General features: G+C 48.0%; 1 long non-coding RNA gene across 1 annotated transcript in view; it reads left to right on the plus strand.

Moving 5' to 3' along the window:
- Positions 1–12,257, plus strand: part of LOC145653743 (uncharacterized) — a 19,013-nt gene extending 6,756 nt beyond the window's left edge. Inside the window, exon 3 of the long non-coding RNA XR_014119928.1 lies at positions 11,070–12,257. This is a non-coding gene — a long non-coding RNA (uncharacterized LOC145653743). The remainder of the gene's footprint in view (positions 1–11,069) is intronic.
- The last annotated feature ends 12,327 nt before the right edge of the window (positions 12,258–24,584 follow it).

Raw genomic sequence — 24,584 nt, forward strand, 5'->3', positions numbered from 1 at the left:
AGCCATCAGCAGACTGGAGAAGGTGCGAGAGAGGGAGCATGACACAGAGAGCCTCTGTTCACAGCTTCTGCGCGCGTGTGTGTGTATATGTGTGTGCGCGTGTGTGTGTGTGTGTGTGTGTGTGTGTGATTAGTCTCCTCCATTTCAACATGTTTGATGTTCAGACTCCGCAACTGAACCTTGAGCATCATTAAACTGCATTTGTACTAATTATCAGCAATTATAAACACAAAAAGCCCCTCTGGTATCTCTAGCACTTCTGCTATTTGAATCTACGTGAAGATCTTCTGAGGTACACCTCCGAGCCTATCGGATCCTGGTAGCTCCACTTCATCTCATTTGCCCCCTATTGTCTCAGCTGTCTGGGTTTCACCTGTCCCTGGCAGCTTGGCAGCTGTTTGGGCCTTGCTCTGTGCCAGTCTCCAGCACCATTGGCTGCTCCGCCATCACGACCACCCTGCGCCAGGGTGAGCCCCGGGGCCCCAGCCCAGCCCGACACGCTGACGTCAGGCTGCGGCTCCACTTTGAAGCCTGCTGGAATGCCAGCCTTGGATGATGCCGGCCCAGGGGTAGGGCTAACAGATTCCCGGCGCTCGGTAGGACTGATGGATATCCTCGGGCTCAAATTACGCCGTCCGACAGAGTCCACGCTTAGCACGACTTTTGTGTTCGACTTGAGCGTTGACGCATGCGACACACGAGACAGTGGGTTTACATGGGCACGTGTTTGGGTGGGTCAGCTGGTGGGGAAATTCTTGTAGACTTCTAAGCAGAATGGAATTAGCCCAGCTGGTCCACAGTGATGAAGGATCCTGAGTTTGCGACCACAGGTAGTTTACTTGTCTTGCTTTCAGAGGTGAATGAAAGGTGAGACAGAAAACCCTTCACCTTCCTCTTTATGTTGTCTAATATTTATACTTAACAATGACGTCAGTAAGCTTCACAAGTCCTGTACTTCTAAAGCTACATCTGTCCTAAAGGTTAAGACAGTAAAGAAAAAGAAAAGAAAGAAAACGATACACAGCACATGAATACATAACTCTAGTCAAAAATTAGAACACACAAAAGCATAGTTCAGTAAAAGGGTGGGGTTACTGAGGATAGAATCTATAGATAGTAACTATTATATATAATAACTTAAAAAGAATTATAAGGATTGTTTGATCATTTTTTTGTTTCCATGTTAAATAATAGTAACGCTGATAAATTCCTCTTTTCCGTTGCCCTTATAGACAGCATCGGGACTTTAACATCTTTTTGTAGTCCATTTGAGGTTAACATGTACATGTATAGCAAGCAAAAGGAAACCACAAACGACACTGAAGATCTCCCTCAACCATCCGAGGATCCTTCTACTGGAAGCACTCGCATTGATTATCAGGTTTTGTGGGAGATTAATAGCACTCCGTTTCCTGAGGAGATCTTAATGCAACTTCCTGCAACTGCTTTATTCATGTCACCCCTCCCCCCAACCCCTCACCCCCAAAGATCCATAATGCACTACTTCCTGTCTGTCCGTTTAATGCGTGTGTTACTAGAGCTGAATCCGAGATGCTTCCCAAGGTAACGTATAGTGCTCTATGCAGGCTATAGGCTGGCGAGTAACGGTAATGGAGCAGCGTCCCTGATTCTGCCATAGCTAGCAAGCGCCTTTGTACCTTCTGCCCACACGGCCTGACAATAGCTCCATTAGTGCCGAATAATTCATAACATCCACGCAGCTGGCAAATGGCTTTTAAAAAGCATCCTCCCGCGCACACAGGATGCGTAGCGCCGGCCATCTCGCGCGTCGCGTGTTGCGCGTGGTCGGCTGCGTGAGAGTGGTTCTCACCACCAGCCCCTCTCTCGTCCCACTGCCCTGCTTCGGCCCAGCCGCTCCGACACGCTACTGCGCCTGCCTGCCCAGAGGAGCTGCACAGGTCTGGACTCACTGGCAGGCTCCAAACTACAGCTCAAGCACATAAGGTCCCGTGGGGCACTTCATTTCTGGCCCGTGGAGAGGTGTTTTTTTTTTGTTGTTGTTGTTTTTATTTTTTCGCACATTATCTGATCAGCTAATAGCTAATTGTCAGTGTGCTGACAGGATGAATCAGGAGCACTAGAGGAGAAGCACTGAACCTGTGGGGTGCAGGAGTGTAATCGCTAATCACTGGCTTGAAGTGTCTCGCAGTGTGAGATGCATATTTGGGTCAGAGTGCCGCTCGTGAACTGCTATTATACAGAACCGAAGGACAGGCGAAGTTGAGGTGGACATACAAAGTTGGCAAGGGCGTGAAATGGTTTACGGGAAGCGCAACCATGTGTAATAGTTTACGGTATGCCTAAGCTCTTGTTGTGCTATTCTGGAAAAGGTTCATGGTGGGGGGTTTTTTTCTTTTCTTCTTTTCTTGGATGAGAGGAATTCCTCCTGTTTGGATGACATTGTAGGGAGTCTCTAAACTTCCTACTCTTTGTGATTCATGGAAAGAACTCGGAGATCAGGAAGAATGTTCCTTGATTTTCGCCTTCATAACACACACGTGGACATACACAAAGAACACACACAAATCGGTAGAACAAGGAAACGTGTGTAATTTCAGGCATTCTTTCGCTACATGCCCTGGTCTGTGCAGTTCTTTTTCAGAGTAAGCTGTCTCTTTCCTCATACTTCAGTACACAAGCGTCTGCTTCTCGTGTCCAGTACTTCACGACACGCAATGTGATCAGTACCAGCCTTCTGCCTGTCTGTATATAGAATACACACGGGAACATTGTCCATCATCAAAGTCCTTTTAACACTCAATCTGACAATCCCCTCCGTGTCATTCAGTTCACTATTGGCGTTCAGCATAATTCAGAACGCACACGTCATGGTGAGGTGAAGTATTTTAAGTGCACTCTGTTCTTTCTTTCTGAGCAGTGTGTGTAACACAATGCAGGGATATCAGTTCTGTGCTCCACCCCTAGCCCCAGCGCAGCCCTGCACCCACTCCACGCTCTCCCAGGTTTCCTGCCAATCTGAGCTCCTCTCCTTCACCCGGAGCTGTGAAAGCCGATCGGCTGCCCTGCTTGGAGCCAGAGAGGAAAGTGAGCAGGCTGCTATATTTAGAGGCCCTGGCAGGTCATCAGGGCCATTGCAGCACTATATATAGAGCTGCGCAGACACAGAGTGGAACTGAACGTCATGGAGGCACCGTGACTGACATCTCGTGACCCCACCCTGGGGCTGATGTGCTTCCTGTGTCACTGGGTAAAAAAAAGGAGTTTAAAAAAAGTATCATTTGCCGCTGCCTCCGTCTGTGAGGCGTATGTGTCTCTGAAACGTCCGTGTCTCTGAAACGTCCGTGTCTCTGAGGTGTGTGTATCTCCGAGGTGTGTGTGTCTCCGCAGTGTCTGTGTCTCCAAGGTGTGTGTGTCTCCGCGGTGTCTGTGTCTCCGAGGTGTCCGTTTATCTGAGGTGTCCGTTTATCTGAGGCATCTGTGTCTCCGAGGTGTCTGTGTCTCCGAGGCGTCTGTGTCTCCGAGGTGTCTGTGTCTCCGAGGCGTCTGTGTCTCCGAGGCGTCTGTGTCTCCGAGGTGTCTGTGTCTCTGAGCCGTCTGTGTCTCCGAGGCGTCTGTGTCTCTGAGGCGTCTGTGTCTCCAACTCTCCAGCCTGTTTGGCTCTCCAGTGGTCCTGAATTATTGAACAGATGGCTCGTTTGTGCAGGCAGAACGCTTGGTCCTGCAGATCAGGCATCAGCTGGCCTCCTTAACCTCAGGCTTCGCATGCAGGCATCTTCCCTGGAGCCCCGCCCCCTGCACCACCTCAGCACGCATTTAGGTGTTTTGTGCTACTGAGCACAATTCCGTCTTGGACTGAAAACGTAGTCAGGTGAATGCAACGTTAAGCGTAGGGAGGGGGCTTTTATAAAACACAGCGGCGACCAGGCTTCTGCGTAAGGAAACTATTGCTGTGGGGGTGTGGGGCAGAAATCGCACGTACCGAAATGGGAATAAAACAAGCATTAATAGGGCCATTGCTCCGATGTCATGATAGGCGGAAAACCAAGAAGATTATCATGTCACAAAGGTCGCCTGTATGAGCATTGGCAGTGTTCTCTAAAGCGAGATGTCTTTTTCCCCTGGCCTGGTAATCTCAGCTGTCGGGAGAACTGTCAAGAACCGAAATGCTCCAATTACGTCGCTGTCAAGCAGCCGCAGGGAGCCAATGGAGAGGCAGGATTATTGACAAGTCCCGGCTGCATTGTTTCTGCTTGTATTAAGATGGCTGCCGCTCGAGCAGTTCTGGTAATGGGTTTTCCCTGCATGTGGACATGTGCAGGAGTCAGATAAGAGACCATGCTGTTCAAGTACCTTCACTCTCAATGTGAGCACCTACTGGCCCACTGGCAAAATACACAGTGTGCATGAAAATACATACAGAAGAGGAGCTATGGGATTCGGCATGGCAGCATGAATGCTCAAATGCAGAGCAGAGCCCCTCTTCCTTTCTGCAAGGAGAGTTTATCCTGGAAACGGTTGCGCTCGTATGCCTAATGTGTGACAGCCGAATGCCTGCGTTTACAACACTGTTTACACTTTACCAATTTCTTTGGTGTTCCTTAGACTCACATGCGCATAGAAACATAGAGCCACACCCTAGAAAGCATGCACAGAGATGCACAGCTCTTTAATAAGACACACACACACACACACACACACAGAGAAACACTCTACAAATATAAGGTCTCTGTCATGTCACCGTCACAGCTAGAATGCCCTTGGAGTCATGTGCTCAAACCACAATTACTCCTCTTTCATGCAACGTTCCACAAAGAAAGCAAAAAAAAATCAGACGATGACCTATCTAGAGATAAGATGAGCAGTCAATCAGGCAATCAGTGAAGCTTTGATTTCTCCAGCAAATGCAATTCAAAATGCCTCATGTAGATTAAGGTGTGGACACACCAAGAAAAAATTGTTATGAAATGAGAATAAGAAAAAAAATTAAATGTATGGTGTTAAGAAATATAAGTAATTAAATAAAAAATTAGGGTGCACGCTGGAAGGTCCAGCCACAGGCACTTGGAACTCCCCGATGGGTCACCCAAGCATTGTGGCTCAACCATGACTAAGGGTCTGCCACACTATATACTGGCTGGAGCAGGAAAGGCGTGTGCCTTGGATTACGGAGGGATCGCAGAGCCGGAGATTCGGTGTGGGGGTCGCTGGGGGAGGGGTCCGGAGAGACAAACCCGCCACGGCAGTGGTAGCAGATGCAGCTGCCTTTTAAGCGCCTCACTTAGCCGCTACCTCGGCCGCGGCTGTCACCATGGATACCACCCCGGCGCCGCATCCCCCGCCCTGCCCCCGGCCCGGGGAGAGGGCGGTCGAGATGCAGGAGGGGTTAAGGTGGACGCGCGGGGAAAGCGCGCGTGTGGGGGTGGAGGCGATGCTCTCCAGCCGCGGGTGGAGCTGAGCCGCGCACAGCCCACTTGATTGAGTGCAGGACGGAGAGGGAGCATGGGGTCAGCAGGCAGGGAGATGGATGGGCCCGAACACAGACGGCAGCTGGGGTCACGATGGGCGTGTCGACGCACTCCCTACCCTCGCTCCATCCGCACACTCACACTATCCTCCTTCTCCCTCCTCCCTTTCGTCCCTGCGCGATTAGACATAATTAAGTCGTAAATGGTTATCCAGACTCCAGATCATGGGAAATGCAATTTGGCGTCGTTCCACGTAGCAGCCAGATGTGTTGCCCCCTTAAACGGACCCTGGGCTGGGGGTCTGGTCAGCAGTTTTCTTTGCTCCCGCTCCACGTTAGCCAGCATTCACGCCACGTGCTATATTGTGCCATATCGGGTCGGCGTTACGCTGAGCCCGAGGTGGGCGAAACAGAAACACCATCGGTGATACGCTAGAACTCTCTGCTGAGCTCCTGGATTTTCAAATGTGCGCTTTTCTTAGCACAGCCAACTAGTTCGCTCTAATCAGCAGACTTGTGTGCACGCTAAGGGACAGGCAGTTGGGTAGGGATGCTAGATAAAGTGAGAGGCGGTAACACGACGTGACGTTCATTTTTAATTAGAATGACCTCTGACAGTTCAGTGAACTGGTCTGTGGTGTTCTGCAATCTCAGCCAAATAATTTGACTTACAAATCAAAGTAATTAAACCCAAGTATAAAAATGGCTGACTTGATTATGAATATTTCCTATGAATATTCATATGAACAAAAAAGACTTGAAAAATGAATGGGGATAAAGGATTAAAAGGCGTGTGACTTTAGATTTTTCTCCTGTGCTTTACAAATTACGGGGAAAGGCACATGCTGTTCTGTGAGAGAACACGAGAACAAGAACCGTGGCACAGCTACAGTAAGCAGGGTTCTGTTGTCTAAAAGTTCTCAGAAGGTCTTCGTGTTCTCTCTCCTAGACCCTCTGTGGACATTGATAAGGGAGTTCCTGAGCTCAGAAGCTTTCTGTGATCACAAGCACACCCTGTTCTATCTCAAATAGCTTTTTAAAAATCATTTCACATTTCACTTTTTCTCTTCTGATACACTCTGTTCCAGACGAAAAAAATGTCATACCTGACCAAAATGTAGTGGCTTTCTTCACTAGGGTATGAATTACACTGGCATTTCTCTCTCCCAGAGCAAACTGACATAAACTGAAAGGAACATGGCCCAGTTGATAACTGGTGTGGTGTTACTGATTTTGCCTACAGTGTCCCATTTGAAATAACGTGCTAGTTGTGAGCCGGTTTCCCCTCTGAAGCACGTTACTAAATAAAGCAGCAGCGTCCATAAATCAGCTCGTATGTAAGATTAATCAGTTATACTTCAGAGCTCATTCATCTCAGATGCACACACAAAGTCATTTCTCAACACCACTGTTCTCTCTCTCCACCTCTCCTCTCTCATCCCCATCTTTCCTCAAGCACTCCTCTGCTCGCTCACATTCCGCATTCTCTTTCCTTACGACAAATCGCATTCTTTTTTTTTTCTTTTTTCTTTTTTTCTCTTTTTCTGTTTTAGGGAGTCCTAACTGTGATCCATGCCTTCTTTGTTCCCTCTTCTGCTTCTTCCTTAGAAGTGTGCCGCTCTATAAGTGTTCGATCTGAGGCTCCCTCCTCACCCTCCATTGTGGCTCTGGTGGATTGATGGCCTCAGTTTCATCACGTCCCTAATCACATTGAGTACACGCATCTCTGCCCTTTGTCCCCAGCGTCCGACGCCCATCCCTCCTCCTGGCTTTTATCTGACCGTTCTTCATGTTTTTGCAAAGCTACCTTAGACGCAAATGAAGCCCAGCTGTGCTGTTTGTCCCTCTGGTGAAATCTGTTTGGCTCCAGTCCTGGACTAAGGTCACATATTTCACATTTTTTTCAGAAAGGAATGTAGCTAATCTACCTCTGGTTGCAAAACAGAAAAACACAGAAATTTGCCTTACAGCATATGGGTTGCAAAAATGACAAATAAACACACTGTAATCTTGATTCTTTGCAAATTCATCATGATATCTTTTCCTCTCCAGAGACAACCCTGAAAGGATGATTACGACTGGCATGACCTTTTCTTAATCATGTTACTTCTGGATCAATCATTTAATCAATTCTGGTAATTCGTGGCTTGTGAGCGACTCCTCCAGAGGTGTAGTCCAGCTGCTGGGTTCCTTCCTATCCCCACCCAGTCTCAGGCACCACCTCTTAGAGCCTGTGGTGGTGTTCAGTAATGCAACATGGCTGGCATTTTAGCAAAACCAGACGCCACAATGTAAACGTGTTGAGGGGTGCTCAGCCGTGTCCTTGGGGGAATGGATTCGAGAAATGCCTGTGTCACACTGCTGAGCTCCAGACACAGTCTGACATTGTTAATGCCTTTAGCGCTGTGTGATGCTTTCTTTACAGTTTCACCTTGAAAATCCAACCTATGATGCACTAGGGCCAGTTAACGAAGTTCTTCTGCAACATCTGAACAGTAGACCTACGTGTATGGTTCTGTCTGTTGGAACTATATTGGAACTCAGTTCCAGTTCCAGTTGGCCACTCCTGACTTCATCATAAGTGAAAAGGCGAAATGTTGAAATGTGAAGCAAGCATCACCATGGCCCAGATTACCCCCTCGACCTAGCAACAGCGGCGGCTCACCCCAGTGTATCCGGTGTGCCCGTAAATTGCCCCAAGCTGCTTTATTATTCATCGGTGTGTTACGCTTCAGAGCATAGGCCAACCAGGCTTGTGCGTTACGCTTCAGAGCACAGACCAGCCAGGATTGTGTGTTACGCTCTTGAGTGCATGCCATCCAGGCTTGTGTGTTACGCTGCGGATTACATGCCAGGCTGCATATGGTGTCGCAGCCCTGCTTGGGCACCTACAATCCCACATAGTCAGAGAGAGAGCGAGAGCAATATGGAAACAAGTGTGCTCTGAAAACACAGACAGGTGTGCGCCTATAGCTGTGGGGTTGCGTGTGTGTGTGTGTGTGTGTGTGTGTGTGTGTGTGTTTGCTTGCGCGTGTGCGTGCACAGTTGTGTCTTTGTCTAAGTGGAAGAGTAAAAATTCCCAGTGGGACTGCTGCACTGTAGAAGCAACACTCTGTTGTGTCTGCTCTCTCTGGAGAGGTGCTGAATTCTGCCCACAGTAGCTGCCTGGTCTGGCAGCCACCCTTCCAGCACACCTCAGCAGTGCTTTGAGCCAGAAACCCCACTCACTGAGCGCACGGGGGCCCTGAGCTTAACCCGCTCTTCCTCCGTCGGGCTTGTACACAGCCCACGCCCTCGTTTGTCAGGCAGCGCTGGGGCAGGCTCAGATTTGACCTCTCAGGAGTGGCGCAGCTTGAGCGAGATCAGGGTAAAGGGTCCCAGGACTCTTACTCTCAGGCCATAGCTGTGCACAGGGAGCCTGGCCTTTCTCTCACTTTCTTACGGAAGCAGCAGTACTGATATTCATAAGACGTGAGACCTACACACTACACACCAGGCATCTCCTGACACTCTGTAGTGTCAAAGTCTTTTTTATTAATAGTATGACTGTTTTCATGACCATGAAGTACTACAGGCTATAGGCCATTTATTAGGGGTTTTTTTTCTTCTTACACTGAGAATGTCTCAGAGTGAGGTAGGTAGGCCTTGGAAAACAGAGTCGTTTGTATCGAGGTTCTTTGTGGATCAGGCTAATCTGGCTTGCTCAAACACAGCTACAAGGGTGTAGTGGAGCATTAAGCTGCTTTGCGTGATTAGCAAAGCTGGCTGCTAGGAGAGGAGGCGGGACGGCGCCCGTGGGGATTTCTAGAAGTTTCCTGGCACCTGGGAGCTCATCAACGCAAGAGACAACTAACAAGCGTCCTGTTTCCAGGAAATCACGTCAGGTGACCAAGGGCAGAGCCGCCTTTGTTGTTTGTTGTTATGAGGGTGTGTGTACCTGTACGTGCACCTTCATCTTATAATGCCCACAGTGCCTTAATGGTTCGCATGCAACCTGCCATCTGTGCTTAGTCACGTGCGTGAGCAAGAAATCGCTGACCCAAAGTGGCGCAGGCTAACGGTACACGTACACTTACTCAAAACCAGATGCTTAAACAGAAAGCAGTATAAGAAATTCAGGACCCGGTTTACATAATGGCAGTGCTCACAACCCTCTGTACCCTGCCTGTAAAATACAGACCGCCTCATTCTTCACATCACTGTCCCTGTATTTTTTTCCTTTGGCATTTTGAGTAGATTTTTACCAGGTGTCCTGCTAGGCCTGAGCGTCCTGCATCAGAGGCAGATTCTAGCTGCATTACGGGACTTCCGAAGCGTGTCCAAAGCATCTCACGCGGATGCTCCACACTGCATGCACATTTATTTTGGGTTGGCCACCAGGATTTGATCTTGCAGGAGTGCAGATGGCCGTAATATCGCAACAAGTCAGGTGGCAAGCCAGAGTCGCGTCTTAATTTGAACTTTTGCACCGCCGTGGTATGCTCTGAAGGAAGCCTGACAACGCACCGAGGCCTGATGGTTAATCCGACCCTCACTGGAAAACGTCCATGCCTGCCCGAGGCCGATACCGCCTGACAAGGTTACGCCTGTGAAACGAGAGAAAATGGTCTGAATCCTGGATCAGTGGTAATAGACTCACTAATGAGGCACTGTTATATTCTGAAAGGGACTCTATTATGTTAGAGGGTTGAGCCAGAGACAGGTGTGTATATGTGCAGTTCTGTCTGTACACAAGTACACATATGCTTGTATAATCTCAGTCACACACACACAACACACACACTCATTGTCTGTGAGCTCTCCTTGGTGCTGAATCAACTTTCAGCACATTCTGCAGTCTTGAGTAGGTGCAATATAACAATATTTATTGCACTTATTGCAAAGCCCAGGTCCCAGCACCATATCTGTAACCAGTTCTATTTGCAGAAATGTGTAATGTAAGCTTGTGCAGCCTTTAGCCCCGTGTAGCTGCTGTAACCGTCGGAATACTAAACCATATGGACCCGTTTGCTATTCTCCATGGTGATGTAAATGGTGTTTTAAGGTCAAATGCTATCAGGAGAATACAAAGCTTTAGATGAAAAACATCCATATATTAAGACATCATGGCTTTGAGGAAAATTAAGTCGACATGGAAGAGTATCTTCTAATAAAAGGAAATAATAGTGCCTTCATTGTAATGTTTACTGTACATACGCAACCTTTACATTTAGCATAAACCAATTTCCATTTCAAACATTTGTTTAAGCTGGATTTAACGTTGAATAAAAGTTTTATGAGTCATCTTTATGCAGATTATATGTATGCAATATGGTGATAAGGGGGTAGTGTTAATTTCCTAATGGCATATATAATTCTCCCACGACACACAGGCTCATGCGAAAGCCAAGCTGTGCAGAATAACTGCACATGCAAACTGCCAAATATGGCTCAGGGGAGGGGTGGGGTGGGGGCAGAGGGGAGCCTGCCAGAAGCATGTAGGTGTCTCCCTGCTAGCCTGATAGACCCTCCATCCAATAATTCTCACTCTTTCTCTCACTCTTTCTCTCTCTCTGTCTCTCCGTCTCATTTTGATCTCTTCATGTTTTTGTAAGGTCTGAGGTTTTGTGGTTTCTTTATAAAGCAGGTCCTCTGCTGGGTCTGACCGCACGAAGAGGCCTCTACGCTGTGACAGCCGGACGTTTCTGCTCCCCATGTTATGGCGCTCTGTAAGATCAGAGCCAAGAAGCAGGTCAAAGAACCCGAGGAGATCCTGCACCTGTAGACCTTCGGCAGGGGTTAAGGGGGACAAACGGGAGTTCTTAAATCTCTTGTGGCAAGCTTAATTAGATGCACTTGGTACGTACAGCAGGACTTAGTATGTGGCTTTGAGGCAGGGTTTTCTTCCCACAGCGGAGAGAGTGCACAGGCAGACTCGGGGTGGAGACAGTTCTTCGCTGACAGAACCGGGACCACTTGGCAAAATGTTGTTAGCATGCATGAATGTTTCATGCTGGGAAGTTGGCACTGTACCCTTTGCATGGGTTGGTGTATGCACGTGCATGCGTGCGCGCGTGCCTGTGTGTGCGTGCGTGTCTGTGTGTGTGTGTGTGTGTGTGTGTGTGTGTATGTGCGTGCGCGGGGGGGGGGACAGGGTATATTGTAGCTAATTGTGCAGTGGAGGGACGTGGAAATGATAATAAGTGCCGTAGATGAGGTCTCAATTTCACTGTGACGCTCTTCACAGATGTGTGATGCATGTAAACACATACAGTGCTTTTGTTTGGCTTTGCTGCTGTTTTTGTAAGGAGATAAACATTGCAGTCCTGCATTTTGACTGTATGACTTTAAATGATATTACCGTTAGCTTTATTGATTGTATGTCTATTCATTTTTTTAAATGATCAGTATCAATTATCATATTTGCTGTTACTATTGGTAATAATACTACCATTATTTCTGCTGTTTCCATTACTGTTGGATATAATTACACACACAGCCGACTAATTCCAAGTTGATCGCTGTCAGGAACGTTTTCTTTCTTGTTAATGCTAGAATTGTGAACAGTCTGGAAACAGCATGTACACAAACCAAAACAAAGGCCAGGTGAAAACAGAAGCACAACCATTTTCCACAGTATGTGGCTCTCCAGATTCGCTGGGTGCCAAGTAACCATTTCTGGTTCAGGGAAATGGGCTCCTTTGGCCTTTTCAAGTAAGTGAACACAAACAGTGGAAAATGGTTTTGTTTTTCCTGCCGTTTATTGTGTGTTTTTGGTCTGTGTGGCGCTAATCTAGCCTCACACAACATCCATTTATTGTAGCTATGATTAAATTACTATTTTTATTTACTATTTTTGTCCCTCTGGTAATTTCAGTCGGTCATTATGTTCCATTTTTTAAAGTCAGGTCTCATTTTCGAAGCATTTTCCAAGCACAGCGATAACAGGAAATTCACCCGTGTAATGAAATTATGGCCTGCTTATAGGCTCCACTCGCGTCGGGTTTATTAAACCAGCCTGACTGGAGCAACACACTGAATTTGACCCAGGAAGTGAACCTTGAATAAAGGCTCCATGACGCCGTTCATTCCTTCTGTAGCTGTGGAGACACACGAATGACAAGAATTATGGGAAACTTGAGTCAACATATCTATCGCCATGCATTTAGCTCTCGGATTGCTTTCAGAATAAGGGGTTAATGGCACTGTAAGCAATACCCATTTGGCTGAGTGCTATTTTGGTAGGATCTTTAGTGAGGCTAGGATGTGGTAGGTTACTTCAGTTCAGCAATCTGAGAGGCACAGCAATGCCACTAGTAGGCGTGTACTGGGGGGTTTCTATTACCGTAATCACATCTTGATGGCATTCTTACTATCTTAATTGTATTAGAACCATAACATTCTCATCTTTAATTATATCACACTCATATTATGATTTCATGATAAGCCAATTATTCAAATATGTTGTTAAGCATGCCAGAAGAATGACCTTTTTGGTAATCCTTTCCAACTGTGCTGTAGTCTGACTAAGTTCCAGGTCAAGTGTTTGTGAGCCAGAGAAAGAAAAGGAGGGAGAGCGTTGTGTGTGTGTGTGTGTGTCCGTGTGTGCGCGCATGTGTGTGTGTGTGCATGTGTGTGTGTGTGCGTGCATGTCTGTGTGTTTGTGTATGTGTGCGCACGTGTGTGTGTGTGTGTGTCCGTGTGTGCGCGCATGTGTGTGTGTGTGCATGTGTGTGTGTGTGCGTGCATGTCTGTGTGTTTGTGTGTGTGTGTGCACGTGTGTGTGTGCGCGCGCGCATGTGTGCGTGCGCGTGTGTGTGTGTGTGTGTGTGTTTGAGTATATGATGTCATTGTGAGCGAGCCAGCCAGGGTGTGAGTGTAGTTTGGGAGAGAAGTGGCCCAGCACTGACAGTTGAGTCCTCGCCCCTGTTTAGAGCACAGCAGTCAAACCCCGCCATCCACACAGTCATCCGTCCTCCCGTCCTGCTTGAAAACAGCCTTCCAACCGCAGACACAGTCTTCATACAGTCCCCAGACACAGTCTTCATACCAGTCCCCAGACACAGTCTTCATACAGTCCCCAGACACAGCGTTCATACAGTCCCCAGACACAGTCTTCATACAGTCCCCAGACACAGCGTTCATACAGTCCCCAGACACAGTCTTCATACAGTCCCCAGACACAGTCTTCATACAGTCCACAGACACAGTCTTCATACAGTCCTCATACAGTCCCCAGACACAGTCTTCATACCAGTCCCCAGACACAGTCTTCATACCAGTCCCCAGACACAGTCTTCATACAGTCCTCATACAGTCCACAGACACAGTCTTCATACCAGTCCCCAGATACAGTCTTCATACAGTTCGCAGATACAGTCTTCATATAGTCCCCAGACACAGTCTTCATACCAGTCCCCAGACACAGTCCTCATATAGTCCCCAGACAGTCCTCATACAGTCCCCAGACACAGTTTTATACAGTCTTCATACAGTCCACACACAATCTTCATACCAGTCCCCAGATACAGTCTTCATACAGTTCTCAGATACAGTCTTCATATAGTCCCCAGACACAGTCTTAATACCAGTCCCCAGAACGTCTTCATACCAGTCCCCAGACACAGTCCTCATTTAGTCCCCAGACAGTCCTCATACAGTCCCCAGACACAGTCTTAATACCAGTCCCCAGACAGTCTTCATACCAGTCCCCAGACACAGTCCTCATTTAGTCCCCAGACAGTCCTCATACAGTCCCCAGACACAGTCTTCATACAGTCCCCAGACACAGTCTTCATACAGTCCTCATACAGTCCACAGACACAGTCTTCATACCAGTCCCCAGATACAGTCTTCATACAGTTCGCAGATACAGTCTTCATATAGTCCCCAGACACAGTCTTCATACCAGTCCCCAGACAGTCTTCATACCAGTCCCCAGACACAGTCCTCATATAGTCCCCAGACAGTCCTCATACAGTCCCCAGACACAGTTTTATACAGTCCTCATACAGTCCACACACAATCTTCATACCAGTCCCCAGATACAGTCTTCATACAGTTCTCAGATACAGTCTTCATATAGTCCCCAGACACAGTTTTAATACCAGTCCCCAGACAGTCTTCATACCAGTCCCCAGACACAGTCCTCATTTAGTCCCCAGACAGTCCTCATACAGTCCCCAGACACAGTCTTCATACCAGTCCCCAGACACAGTCTTCATACCAGTCCCCAGACACAGTCTTCATACAGTCCCCAGACACAGTCTTCATACAGTCCACAGACACAGTCTTCATACAGTCCCCAGACACAGTCTTCATACAGTCCACAGACACAGTCTTCATACAGTCCTCATACAGTCCCCAGACACAGTCTTCATACAGTCCTCATACAGTCCACAGACACAGTCTTCATACCAGTCCCCAGATACAGTCTTCATACAGTTCGCAGATACAGTCTTCATATAGTCCCCAGACACAGTCTTCATACCAGTCCCCAGACACAGTCTTCATACCAGTCCCCAGACACAGTCCTCATATAGTCCCCAGACAGTCCTCATACAGTCCCCAGACACAGTTTTATACAGTCCTCATACAGTCCACACACAATCTTCATACCAGTCCCCAGATACAGTCTTCATACAGTTCTCAGATACAGTCTTCATATAGTCCCCAGACACAGTCTTAATACCAGTCCCCAGACAGTCTTCATACCAGTCCCCAGACACAGTCCTCATTTAGTCCCCAGACAGTCCTCATACAGTCCCCAGACACAGTCTTCATACAGTCCCCAGACACAGTCCCCAGACACAGTCTTCATACAGTCCTCATACAGTCCCCAGACACAGTCTTCATACAGTCCCCAGACACAGTCTTCATACAGTCCTCATACAGTCCACAGACACAGTCTTCATACCAGTCCCCAGATACAGTCTTCATACAGTTCGCAGATACAGTCTTCATATAGTCCCCAGACACAGTCTTCATACCAGTCCCCAGACACAGTCTTCATACCAGTCCCCAGACACAGTCCTCATATAGTCCCCAGACAGTCCTCATACAGTCCCCAGACACAGTTTTATACAGTCCTCATACAGTCCACACACAATCTTCATACCAGTCCCCAGATACAGTCTTCATACAGTTCTCAGATACAGTCTTCATATAGTCCCCAGACAGTCTTAATACCAGTCCCCAGACAGTCTTCATACCAGTCCCCAGACACAGTCCTCATTTAGTCCCCAGACAGTCCTCATACAGTCCCCAGACACAGTCTTCATACAGTCCCCAGACACAGTCCCCAGACACAGTCTTCATACAGTCCTCATACAGTCCCCAGACACAGTCTTCATACAGTCCCCAGACACAGTCTTCATACAGTCCTCATCCATCCACAGACACAGTCTTCATACCAGTCCCCAGATACAGTCTTCATACAGTTCTCAGATACAGTCTTCATATAGTCCCCAGACACAGTCTTCATACCAGTCCCCAGACACAGTCCTCATTTAGTCCCCAGACAGTCCTCATACAGTCCCCAGACACAGTCCTCATACAGTCCTCATACAGTCCTCGTACAGTCCCCAGACACAGTCCTCATACAGTCCTCATACAGTCCTCAGGCACAGTCCTCATACGGTCCCCAGACACAGTCCTCATACAGTCCTCATACAGTCCTCATTCAGTCCTCAGGCACAGTCCTCATACGGTCCCCAGACACAGTCCCCAGACACAGTCCTCATACAGTCCCCAGACACAGTCCTCATACGCAGTCCCCAGACACAGTCCTCATACAGTCCTCATACAATCCCCAGACACAGTCCTCATACAGTCCTCATACAGTCTTCATACAGTCCCCAGACACAGTCCCCAGACACAGTCCTCATACGCAGTCCCCAGACACAGTCCTCATACAGTCCTCATACAATCCCCAGACACAGTCCTCATACAGTCCTCATAAAGTCCTCGTACAGTACCCAGACACAGTCCTCATACAGTCCTCATACAGTCCCCAGACACAGTCCCCAGACACAGTCTTCATACAGTCCTCATACAGTCCCCAGACACAGTCCCCAGACACAGTCTTCATACAGTCCCCAGACACAGTCTTCATACAGTCCTCATCCATCCACAGACACAGTCTTCATACCAGTCCCCAGATACAGTCTTCATACAGTTCGCAGATACAGTCTTCATATAGTCCCCAGACACAGTCTTCATACCAGTCCCCAGACACAGTCTTCATACCAATCCCCAGACACAGTCCTCATATAGTCCCCAGACAGTCCTCATACAGTCCCCAGACAGTTTTATACAGTCCTCATACAGTCCACACACAGTCTTCATACCAGTCCCCAGATACAGTCTTCATACAGTTCTCAGATACAGTCTTCATATAGTCCTCAGACACAGTCTTCATACCAGTCCCCAGACACAGTCCTCATTTAGTCCCCAGACAGTCCTCATACAGTCCCCAGACACAGTCCTCATACAGTCCTCATACAGTCCTCGTACAGTCCCCAGACACAGTCCTCATACAGTCCTCATACAGTCCTCAGGCACAGTCCTCATACGGTCCCCAGACACAGTCCTCATACAGTCCTCATACAGTCCTCATTCAGTCCTCAGGCACAGTCCTCATACGGTCCCCAGACACAGTCCCCAGACACAGTCCTCATACAGTCCCCAGACACAGTCCTCATACGCAGTCCCCAGACACAGTCCTCATACAGTCCTCATACAATCCCCAGACACAGTCCTCATACAGTCCTCATACAGTCTTCATACAGTCCCCAGACACAGTCCTCATACAGTCCCCAGACACTGTCTTCATACAGTCCCCAGACACAGTCCTCATACACGGTCCTCATACACAGTCCTCATACAGTCCTCATACAGTCCTCGTACAGTCCCCAGACACAGTCCTCATACAGTCCTCATACAATCCCCAGGCACAGTCCTCATACAGTCCTCATACAGTCCTCATACAGTCCCCAGACACAGTCCTCATACAGTCCTCATACAGTCCTCAGGCACAGTCCTCATACGGTCCTCATACAGTCCTCAGGCACAGTCCTCATACGGTCCCCAGACACAGTCCTCATACAGTCCCCAGACACAGTCCTCATACGCAGTCCCCAGACACAGTCCTCATACAATCCCCAGACACAGTCCTCATACAGTCCTCATACAGTCCTCATAAAGTCCTCGTACAGTCCCCAGACACAGTCCTCATACAGTCCTCATACAGTCCCCAGACACAGTCCTCATACAGTCCTCATACAATCCCCAGACACAGTCCTCATACAGTTCTCATACAGTCTTCAGACACAGTCCTCATACGGTCCCCAGACACAGTCCTCATACAGTCCTCGTACAGTCCCCAGACACAGTCCTCATACAGTCCTCGTACAGTCCCCAGACAGGCCCTCACACTCCCCCTCAGTCCTCCCTTCATGTTCTCTCTCCCCTTAGCTTGCTTTCAATCACTTTTACTTTTCTTTTTTCCTTTCTTTTTCTTTCCTTTTCTTTTTTGTCTTTCTTTAATACTCTCTCTCTCTCTTTCTCTCCCACCCTCTCTTTCTCTCCCTCTCTCTCTCTCTCTCCCACCCTCTCTCTCTCTCTCTCACTCTCCCACCCTCCCTCTCTCTCTCTCTCTCTCTCTCTCTCTCTATTTCTCTCTCTCTCTCTCTCACTCTCTCTCAATGCAGGAAAATGGAAACTCCAGTGTGAATGCTGTGGCTCAGGTCACCGAGTTCCTGCGTGCTCGGAGTAACAGATGAAAGGAGCGGGATTACCTGATCTGACCCGCTGGGGTTCCTGTTACACTGGGCTGCACTCCAGCGCCACAACGCTTCCTCGGCCCCGCCCTAAACTCGCCGGCCCGCCCCCCTGCCAAGCCCTGCCTCTCCACATGCTTTTAATTAGAGTGCTGGAGGGTGAGCAGAGGGTGAAAATGCAACATAGCAGTTATTGTCTGGGTCTGGAATGCGGACTGCTCGTTGGTGAGCCGTCTGGGTGAGAGGCGTGATGCATGGCCCGCAGCCTTGCACTCGCGAAAGTGGTTAAGAGCCGTCCGAGACACTGTCTGTCTGGAATCAACCTTACATCCCTCTTGGTTTCTTTGTCTTGTTTTCCCTCTTTCTGCTGTTATTGTGTGTGTGTGTGTGCGTGTGTGTTTGTGTGTGTTTGTGCATCAGTGTTTGTCTCCTAAACCACGAGACGGTGCCTCACTCTGAATCATACAGTAGGGTGGTGCTGTGAGGAGCAGATGTGTGTGTGTGTGAGTGTCTGTGTGTGTGTATGTATGTGTGTTTGTGTCTGTGCGAGCACGCGCGTGCATGTGTGCGTGTGCGTGCGTGTGCGTGCGTGTGCGTGTGTGTGTGTGTGTGTGTGTGTGTGTGTGTGTGCATTACAGTCGTTCTAGCCCACTCTCTTCCACACAGCCTGGGTGCCCTTCCTGGGGCTCTTATAATAACACACAGGACGGGAATATCTGCATGCCAGACACTCCCCACTTCCAGCACCTGCACTGATCTCACTAACACACTGTACCACCCACCACCTATAACACACTGCACCACTCCAGTGCCGCTAACACACTGTACCCATACCCCGAGCGTGAACATCCTGTCAACCTAACAGTATCACCCACCACTGATAACATGCCACCCCTGTTAATATATGCAGGCCGCAGAACTTGCCGAAACTGATGTCAGCTTACCCTTTCTGCTGTACTTACTCTGTACCAACAAACTATACACACCACCCTTCTAAACCATACCTTTCTATACACTGCCACACTGCTAATCTAGCTGTGTGTTAACACTATACAACCCCCACCCCCACTCCTTGATAATCCACTGTAATAATTCACTGGTTGTGTTGGACAGACAACAGACCTTACAGTGTTATTAGCTCTTTTAGTATCTGCCAGCTAAACCATTAACTTAGCTGCACTGACGCCGTAGAAAGGAGCCTTATGGCTTTCCTGTGGAATCTGTTGGGATGACTGTTAACTCCTGCATTCTGCCAGTCTGAAAGGTCTGAGGAGCCACACCCAGCTTTCTCAACGCCCCGCCGGGACAGGGAGTAACAGAGGGACTAACCGCCATCGCGCCATTCTTAATCCTTCCTCGGTGCAGATCCAGAAGGAGGCCGGAGCAGACGCGTGGCATCCCAGTGCTCCAGGAAGTCAGAGACGGCTGGTTAGAATGCGGCTCTGGCTGCGTGCCACGTGCATGCCGCGCCAGACAGGAAAACTCCATAGAGGTCCACCACTGGACCGTCGGGTCATTCCAGGTCGCAGGGCTTCCCATGCACCCGTCACACTGCCTTACACACACACGCACGCACATGCACACACACTAAGAGCTTGGTCAGGGTGTAGGACGTGTTATTGTAGCGGAGCGGTGTGCAATGATGGATATTGCTCCTGACTCCTCACAGCATGCGGTTGGGACCCCATGCGATGAATTATGTACAACAGCTTCAGTCTGAAAGCCAGACACTAGCCAATAGGACACAGGACCACAGGCTACCAGTTATTTTCATTTTCTTTTTTTTCTGCATGTTGTCAAAAGCCAGTTGCATCTGAGTAGGTTAAAAAGAACAACAACTCCATATATGACACACAGCTGGAATCTGAACTCTGCTGTCTGATGTCTGAGAGCAGCGTGCTGCACGCACTTTTTTTGGTGCAGATGAGTGAACCGTACTGATTTGAACCGGGATAACTGGTCCTGCACCACACTGCAGTAGTAGTAGTTGTTGTTGTTGTTGTTGTTCTTGCATTGGGCTTTGTGGTTGCGAAGACTCTGGCGTGTTTTGTTCACTTGAGAAACAGGAATAGGTTTCGCCTGCTAAGTGGTTTTGAATGACATGATAAGCGATCGCTGAGGACAAGCTTTCAGTAGAAACATTCAGATACATACGGCTGAGGCTCCTATTCTCCTTCTACGAGGTCTCACAAATGACACAGAGAGAGAGAGAGAGAGAGAGAGAGAGAGAGAGAGAGAGAGAGAGAGGGAGAGAGAGAGAGAAATAGAGAGGGAGAGAGAGAATGAGAGAAAGAGACCGATAAGCCTGCAAAAAGTAAATTCAGGTGAAGATTGCTGAAATGGATATAAAGGTTTGTGCAACTTCCTGTGATGTTGTGTGTAACCCTCAGACTAAACCCATGTTTAGGGGCTAGAATACTCAAACCACTGCTACAGTTACTTCAGCTAATAGCTTTCTCACTATTACCAGTGAGGAAGACATGGCTGACCTGCCTGCATACTTTCTGTCTTACATGGATGCTTAGTTTGAATATGCGTGTTAAGAATGGTTAATGCCACCTATATGAATGTAAGTGATTTTCTTTTGTAGTAAGACTCTGGTGTTTCCACCTTCTAACACTTTGGTTGATGTGTCGTGATACCAGGTTTTTTACAAACACATCCTGCAGCTTCTGAATCATTACTTTCATTCTTACTGGCTTTCCTTGCTCTGTTTTTTCTCAGAATTAGTGTGTGTGTGTGTGTGTGTGTGTGTGTGTGCGTGTGCGTGTGTGTGTGTGTGTGCGCGCGCGCATGCGATGTGGCAGTCAGAGGGCAGGCGGGTGCGTAGTTTCCCATCAGCCCCAGCACCCTCCCAGCTCTCGTTATAAGCACACTGGTGTAACGTTTTTTTCTTTTTTTTCTTTCATGAGCTCGAGCGCTTGTCCACGAGCCGAGCCCACACACCGTTGTGTTTCCACGTCATCCCCCACAGACTCTCAGCACACTCCATCATCACGCGCAGGAATGGGGAGACAGCTTATCTGGAAACGTGTGCAGCTTGTTTGCATATTGTTCTGGAAGACATTAAATAATGGAACCAGCTGTGTGGGTCACGCAGAGGCTGAGACAGTGTGGAATGAGGGGATGGAGGGAGCGTGGAGGGTAGAGGCTCAGAGGGATGTTGTGCAGAAATGTGATCTTCTTCAGGAGGAATGCAAGTACTTCCAAGCCCTTCTTCCAGCTAACTGAGGCTAGGCTTTATCCGCCGTGATTTCCGAGAACTCTGCTGGTCCTTTGTGCTGAGAACACTGTTAGGTGTCAAACTGAAGTGTGAAGATCAAAGAAACTGGCAGCAGTTAAGAGCAGAGAGAGAATGAGCAGGAGCCATAGGCCATGTAGGAACCTTCCACTGTGTGAAGTTTAGCAGCAACTTAAGAGACTGTCATAGTTTAGGACTCTTTTCAAAAAACAGTATGTGTATTTAGGAAAGATCACTCTGATGGTTGCTGGGTCTGCAACGAGCATCAATGCCTGAAGCAAGATACACCATGCAAACACACACGCACGCACGCATGCACACACACACGCACACACACACACACACACACCCATATATACACATCTGCTGTTATCTCTCTACCCAGCTTCCTTTGTCTTTGTTACTAACATGCTTCTTTGGAATGAGAGAGAGAGAGAGAGAGAGAGAGAGAGAGAGAGAGAGAGAGAGAGAGAGAGAGGATAACACAGGAAGAGTGAGAGCAGTAAAAGGTAAGCAATGCCACATAACTTCCACAGAATTTCCTCGAAAGAGCAGACTGTCACAGCACTGTGGCCTGAAAGTGGGTGATGAGAGTAAACAAGCCACGCAGGCTGCATGCTTTGTTTATGTGAAGTCAGCACATCCTGCCATGTTGTTGCCATGGACATGGCTAGTGTTTACACACTGACGTGGCCACTCAGAATCTGAGGTCACGGTCCTGCTAAAGCAGGGAAAAGGTCACCATGACCCGGTGACGACCTGCTTCTGCTCCACACCTTCAGTCTATCTGCACCCTGACGAGCAGTCAAACAAAACTGTTATTACATTACAGGAAACTGCACTGGGATCAGTGAATGCAGACATGACCCTTCTGGAAAAAAAAAAAGAAGAAGTTTGTGCCATACAATTAATTAATAATTGCAGTTAATTAGTGCTGTCACTGTTCTGGAGCAATTACATCTACAGTTTACACTAAACGTCCCAAGTTTCCACATTACTAGATACAGTATCGCCACTGAACCATGCTCGGGATTCACTAACCTCACTAGCTAGCTATGTAGCATTACATAAGCGGGCTTATTAGTTTGATTGTTTTAATGTGATACAATGTAGCCAATAGTCCAAAGTAGAAAAAAGTCCAAAGTTTTCCCTCAGGCTTGCCTGCTTGTATCATGTCTCTGTGGGTTACCAAGATTCCACTGATAAATTATGCAAGTTACTAATTGTCTCTGAAGCTCCGCAGTGTGGATAGGTGGCTAATGAGCTTTGTGTTTGCTGCTTGCATTAACGCGTATGGCTGTTTAACCAAAAATGTGTTATTGCTATCTTGGCAGTCTTTTCGTCAGTGGCTACATTCTACACACACACACACACACACACACACACACACACACACACACACACAAAAGCTAATATAAATTTGTCAATAGGATGAGCACAAATCCCTAAGCATGTCATAATGTCCAATTGTTGGTTAGTGCATCACTGACCAATCACAATGTTGGTGATAAACCAGTCCTGCAGTGGGAAACATCCAAGTATCATAGACATCGTTGAAGAACTCTGCCACACACTGCTACATTTGCACATTTGAATGTAAACGTTTCTTACCACTGTAGTATTCGGTAGCACCCACTACGGCTCTGGTCGTTACAGGACACATTGTCCTGCAGGACAGGACATGGCAGTCTCCCAGCCCCACATGATGAGCACGTGGAATTGAAAGGAGCGGTCTTGTTTTGGCCATATTTAACAGGATGCTTTTTGCTTTGCATAAACAGACTTCTAGCTTATTAGAAAACTCGAACAAATGGTTTATTGGAACGACCGACTGGGTGTTTGAATCTTCTGTCATCAGTCAGTTCGGCATCTTTGTGCAACGTTTTGATAGCGGTGTTGCATCTGTCACTCACTCGATCGCTGGCAGGCATGATCCGTGTCTCAGCAGGATGCAGGAATCCATACGGGCCCTCCGAAACCGCGGCTACCGCCACTGCAACCACCACAGAGCACAAAGAGAGTCGGGGTTATTAGCTTGGTTGTCTTACGTGACAATGTTGCTGCGTGTGCGTGTGTGTTCGCAGTGCATGCACGTACGTGTCTGGGCTTCTACATAATAAACACATGATGTTATTATAAACCTGCTGTCTTTTTTTTTCTCGGCCGGGGCAGTCTTAGGGTTTGGCCCGGGTGGTGTGTTGCTGTCAGTAGGGATGTTTACAGTTTGCCTGCCCTGTTGCCCTACAGGGTGGGGGCACTTCTAGCTCCCAGAGCTCCTATGTGGACGCATGAGTCTGTACCAGCGTGCACACAGCATACCACATGGGCCGTCCCTAAACTGCAATTAATCAAACCTTCCACCTCCATCGGTCCAGGAGGAGAGAGGTTTCTGCAGGTGTCCTCTCTCTATCTCTCTATCTCATGAACATGCAAGAATTAGAACAACAACAAACAGAAGCGGGGGGGGGGGAACGTCTTAAATGTCCTCGAGCTTGACAGGAGTGACGAAACCACTGTTACTCAAGCATGCACCTTTATAAGTGGGTGTGCTTGCAATGACATGCATGCACAGGGTAGGCAAAGATTTCCTAACGTAAATAGGGGGCCCTTCACGTCGACGCAGGCGTTTACTTGTGTAAAACAGGCAAACCTGATGATGAAACCTGTGATGGCAGCTGGAGATTCCATTCATCTTTCGAACTTAGCAGTGAGAAGTGCACTTTTTACGCCATTTCCCTCTACGCAATCTTTCTGTCAAGACATCGTTCTTTTTTCCCGTGCGCTTATGAAACAGTGGGGTGGATGAATAGCTGTGCTAGGTGGGGCAGGCCTCAGGGTGTATGCTGCCTCTCTGGCATTGGGTGGGGAGAAGACACCAGGGAGTACCAGTAGCTCTCGCTAAGGTTTTACAACACATGGAAAATATTTGACGCATTTGACGCCAACCCCACACCATTTAATTTATATATATGTATATATGGTGTTGTTGATGTCATGGTGTCCTTTAACATCTTTTATGCATTTAAAACAGAAAGTTTGTATCATGCAGGTTTAAGTTTATGTATATGAGTGACAGAGAGTGGGGAAGTAGTAGCTCTGTTTGCTTTGGTGTGTGTGTGGCAGGGAGCAACGTGTTAAT

Source organism: Electrophorus electricus, chromosome 25 (assembly GCF_041902795.1).
Source record: "Electrophorus electricus isolate QZ-2024a chromosome 25, ASM4190279v1, whole genome shotgun sequence".
Taxonomy (NCBI): Eukaryota; Metazoa; Chordata; class Actinopteri; order Gymnotiformes; family Gymnotidae; genus Electrophorus; species Electrophorus electricus.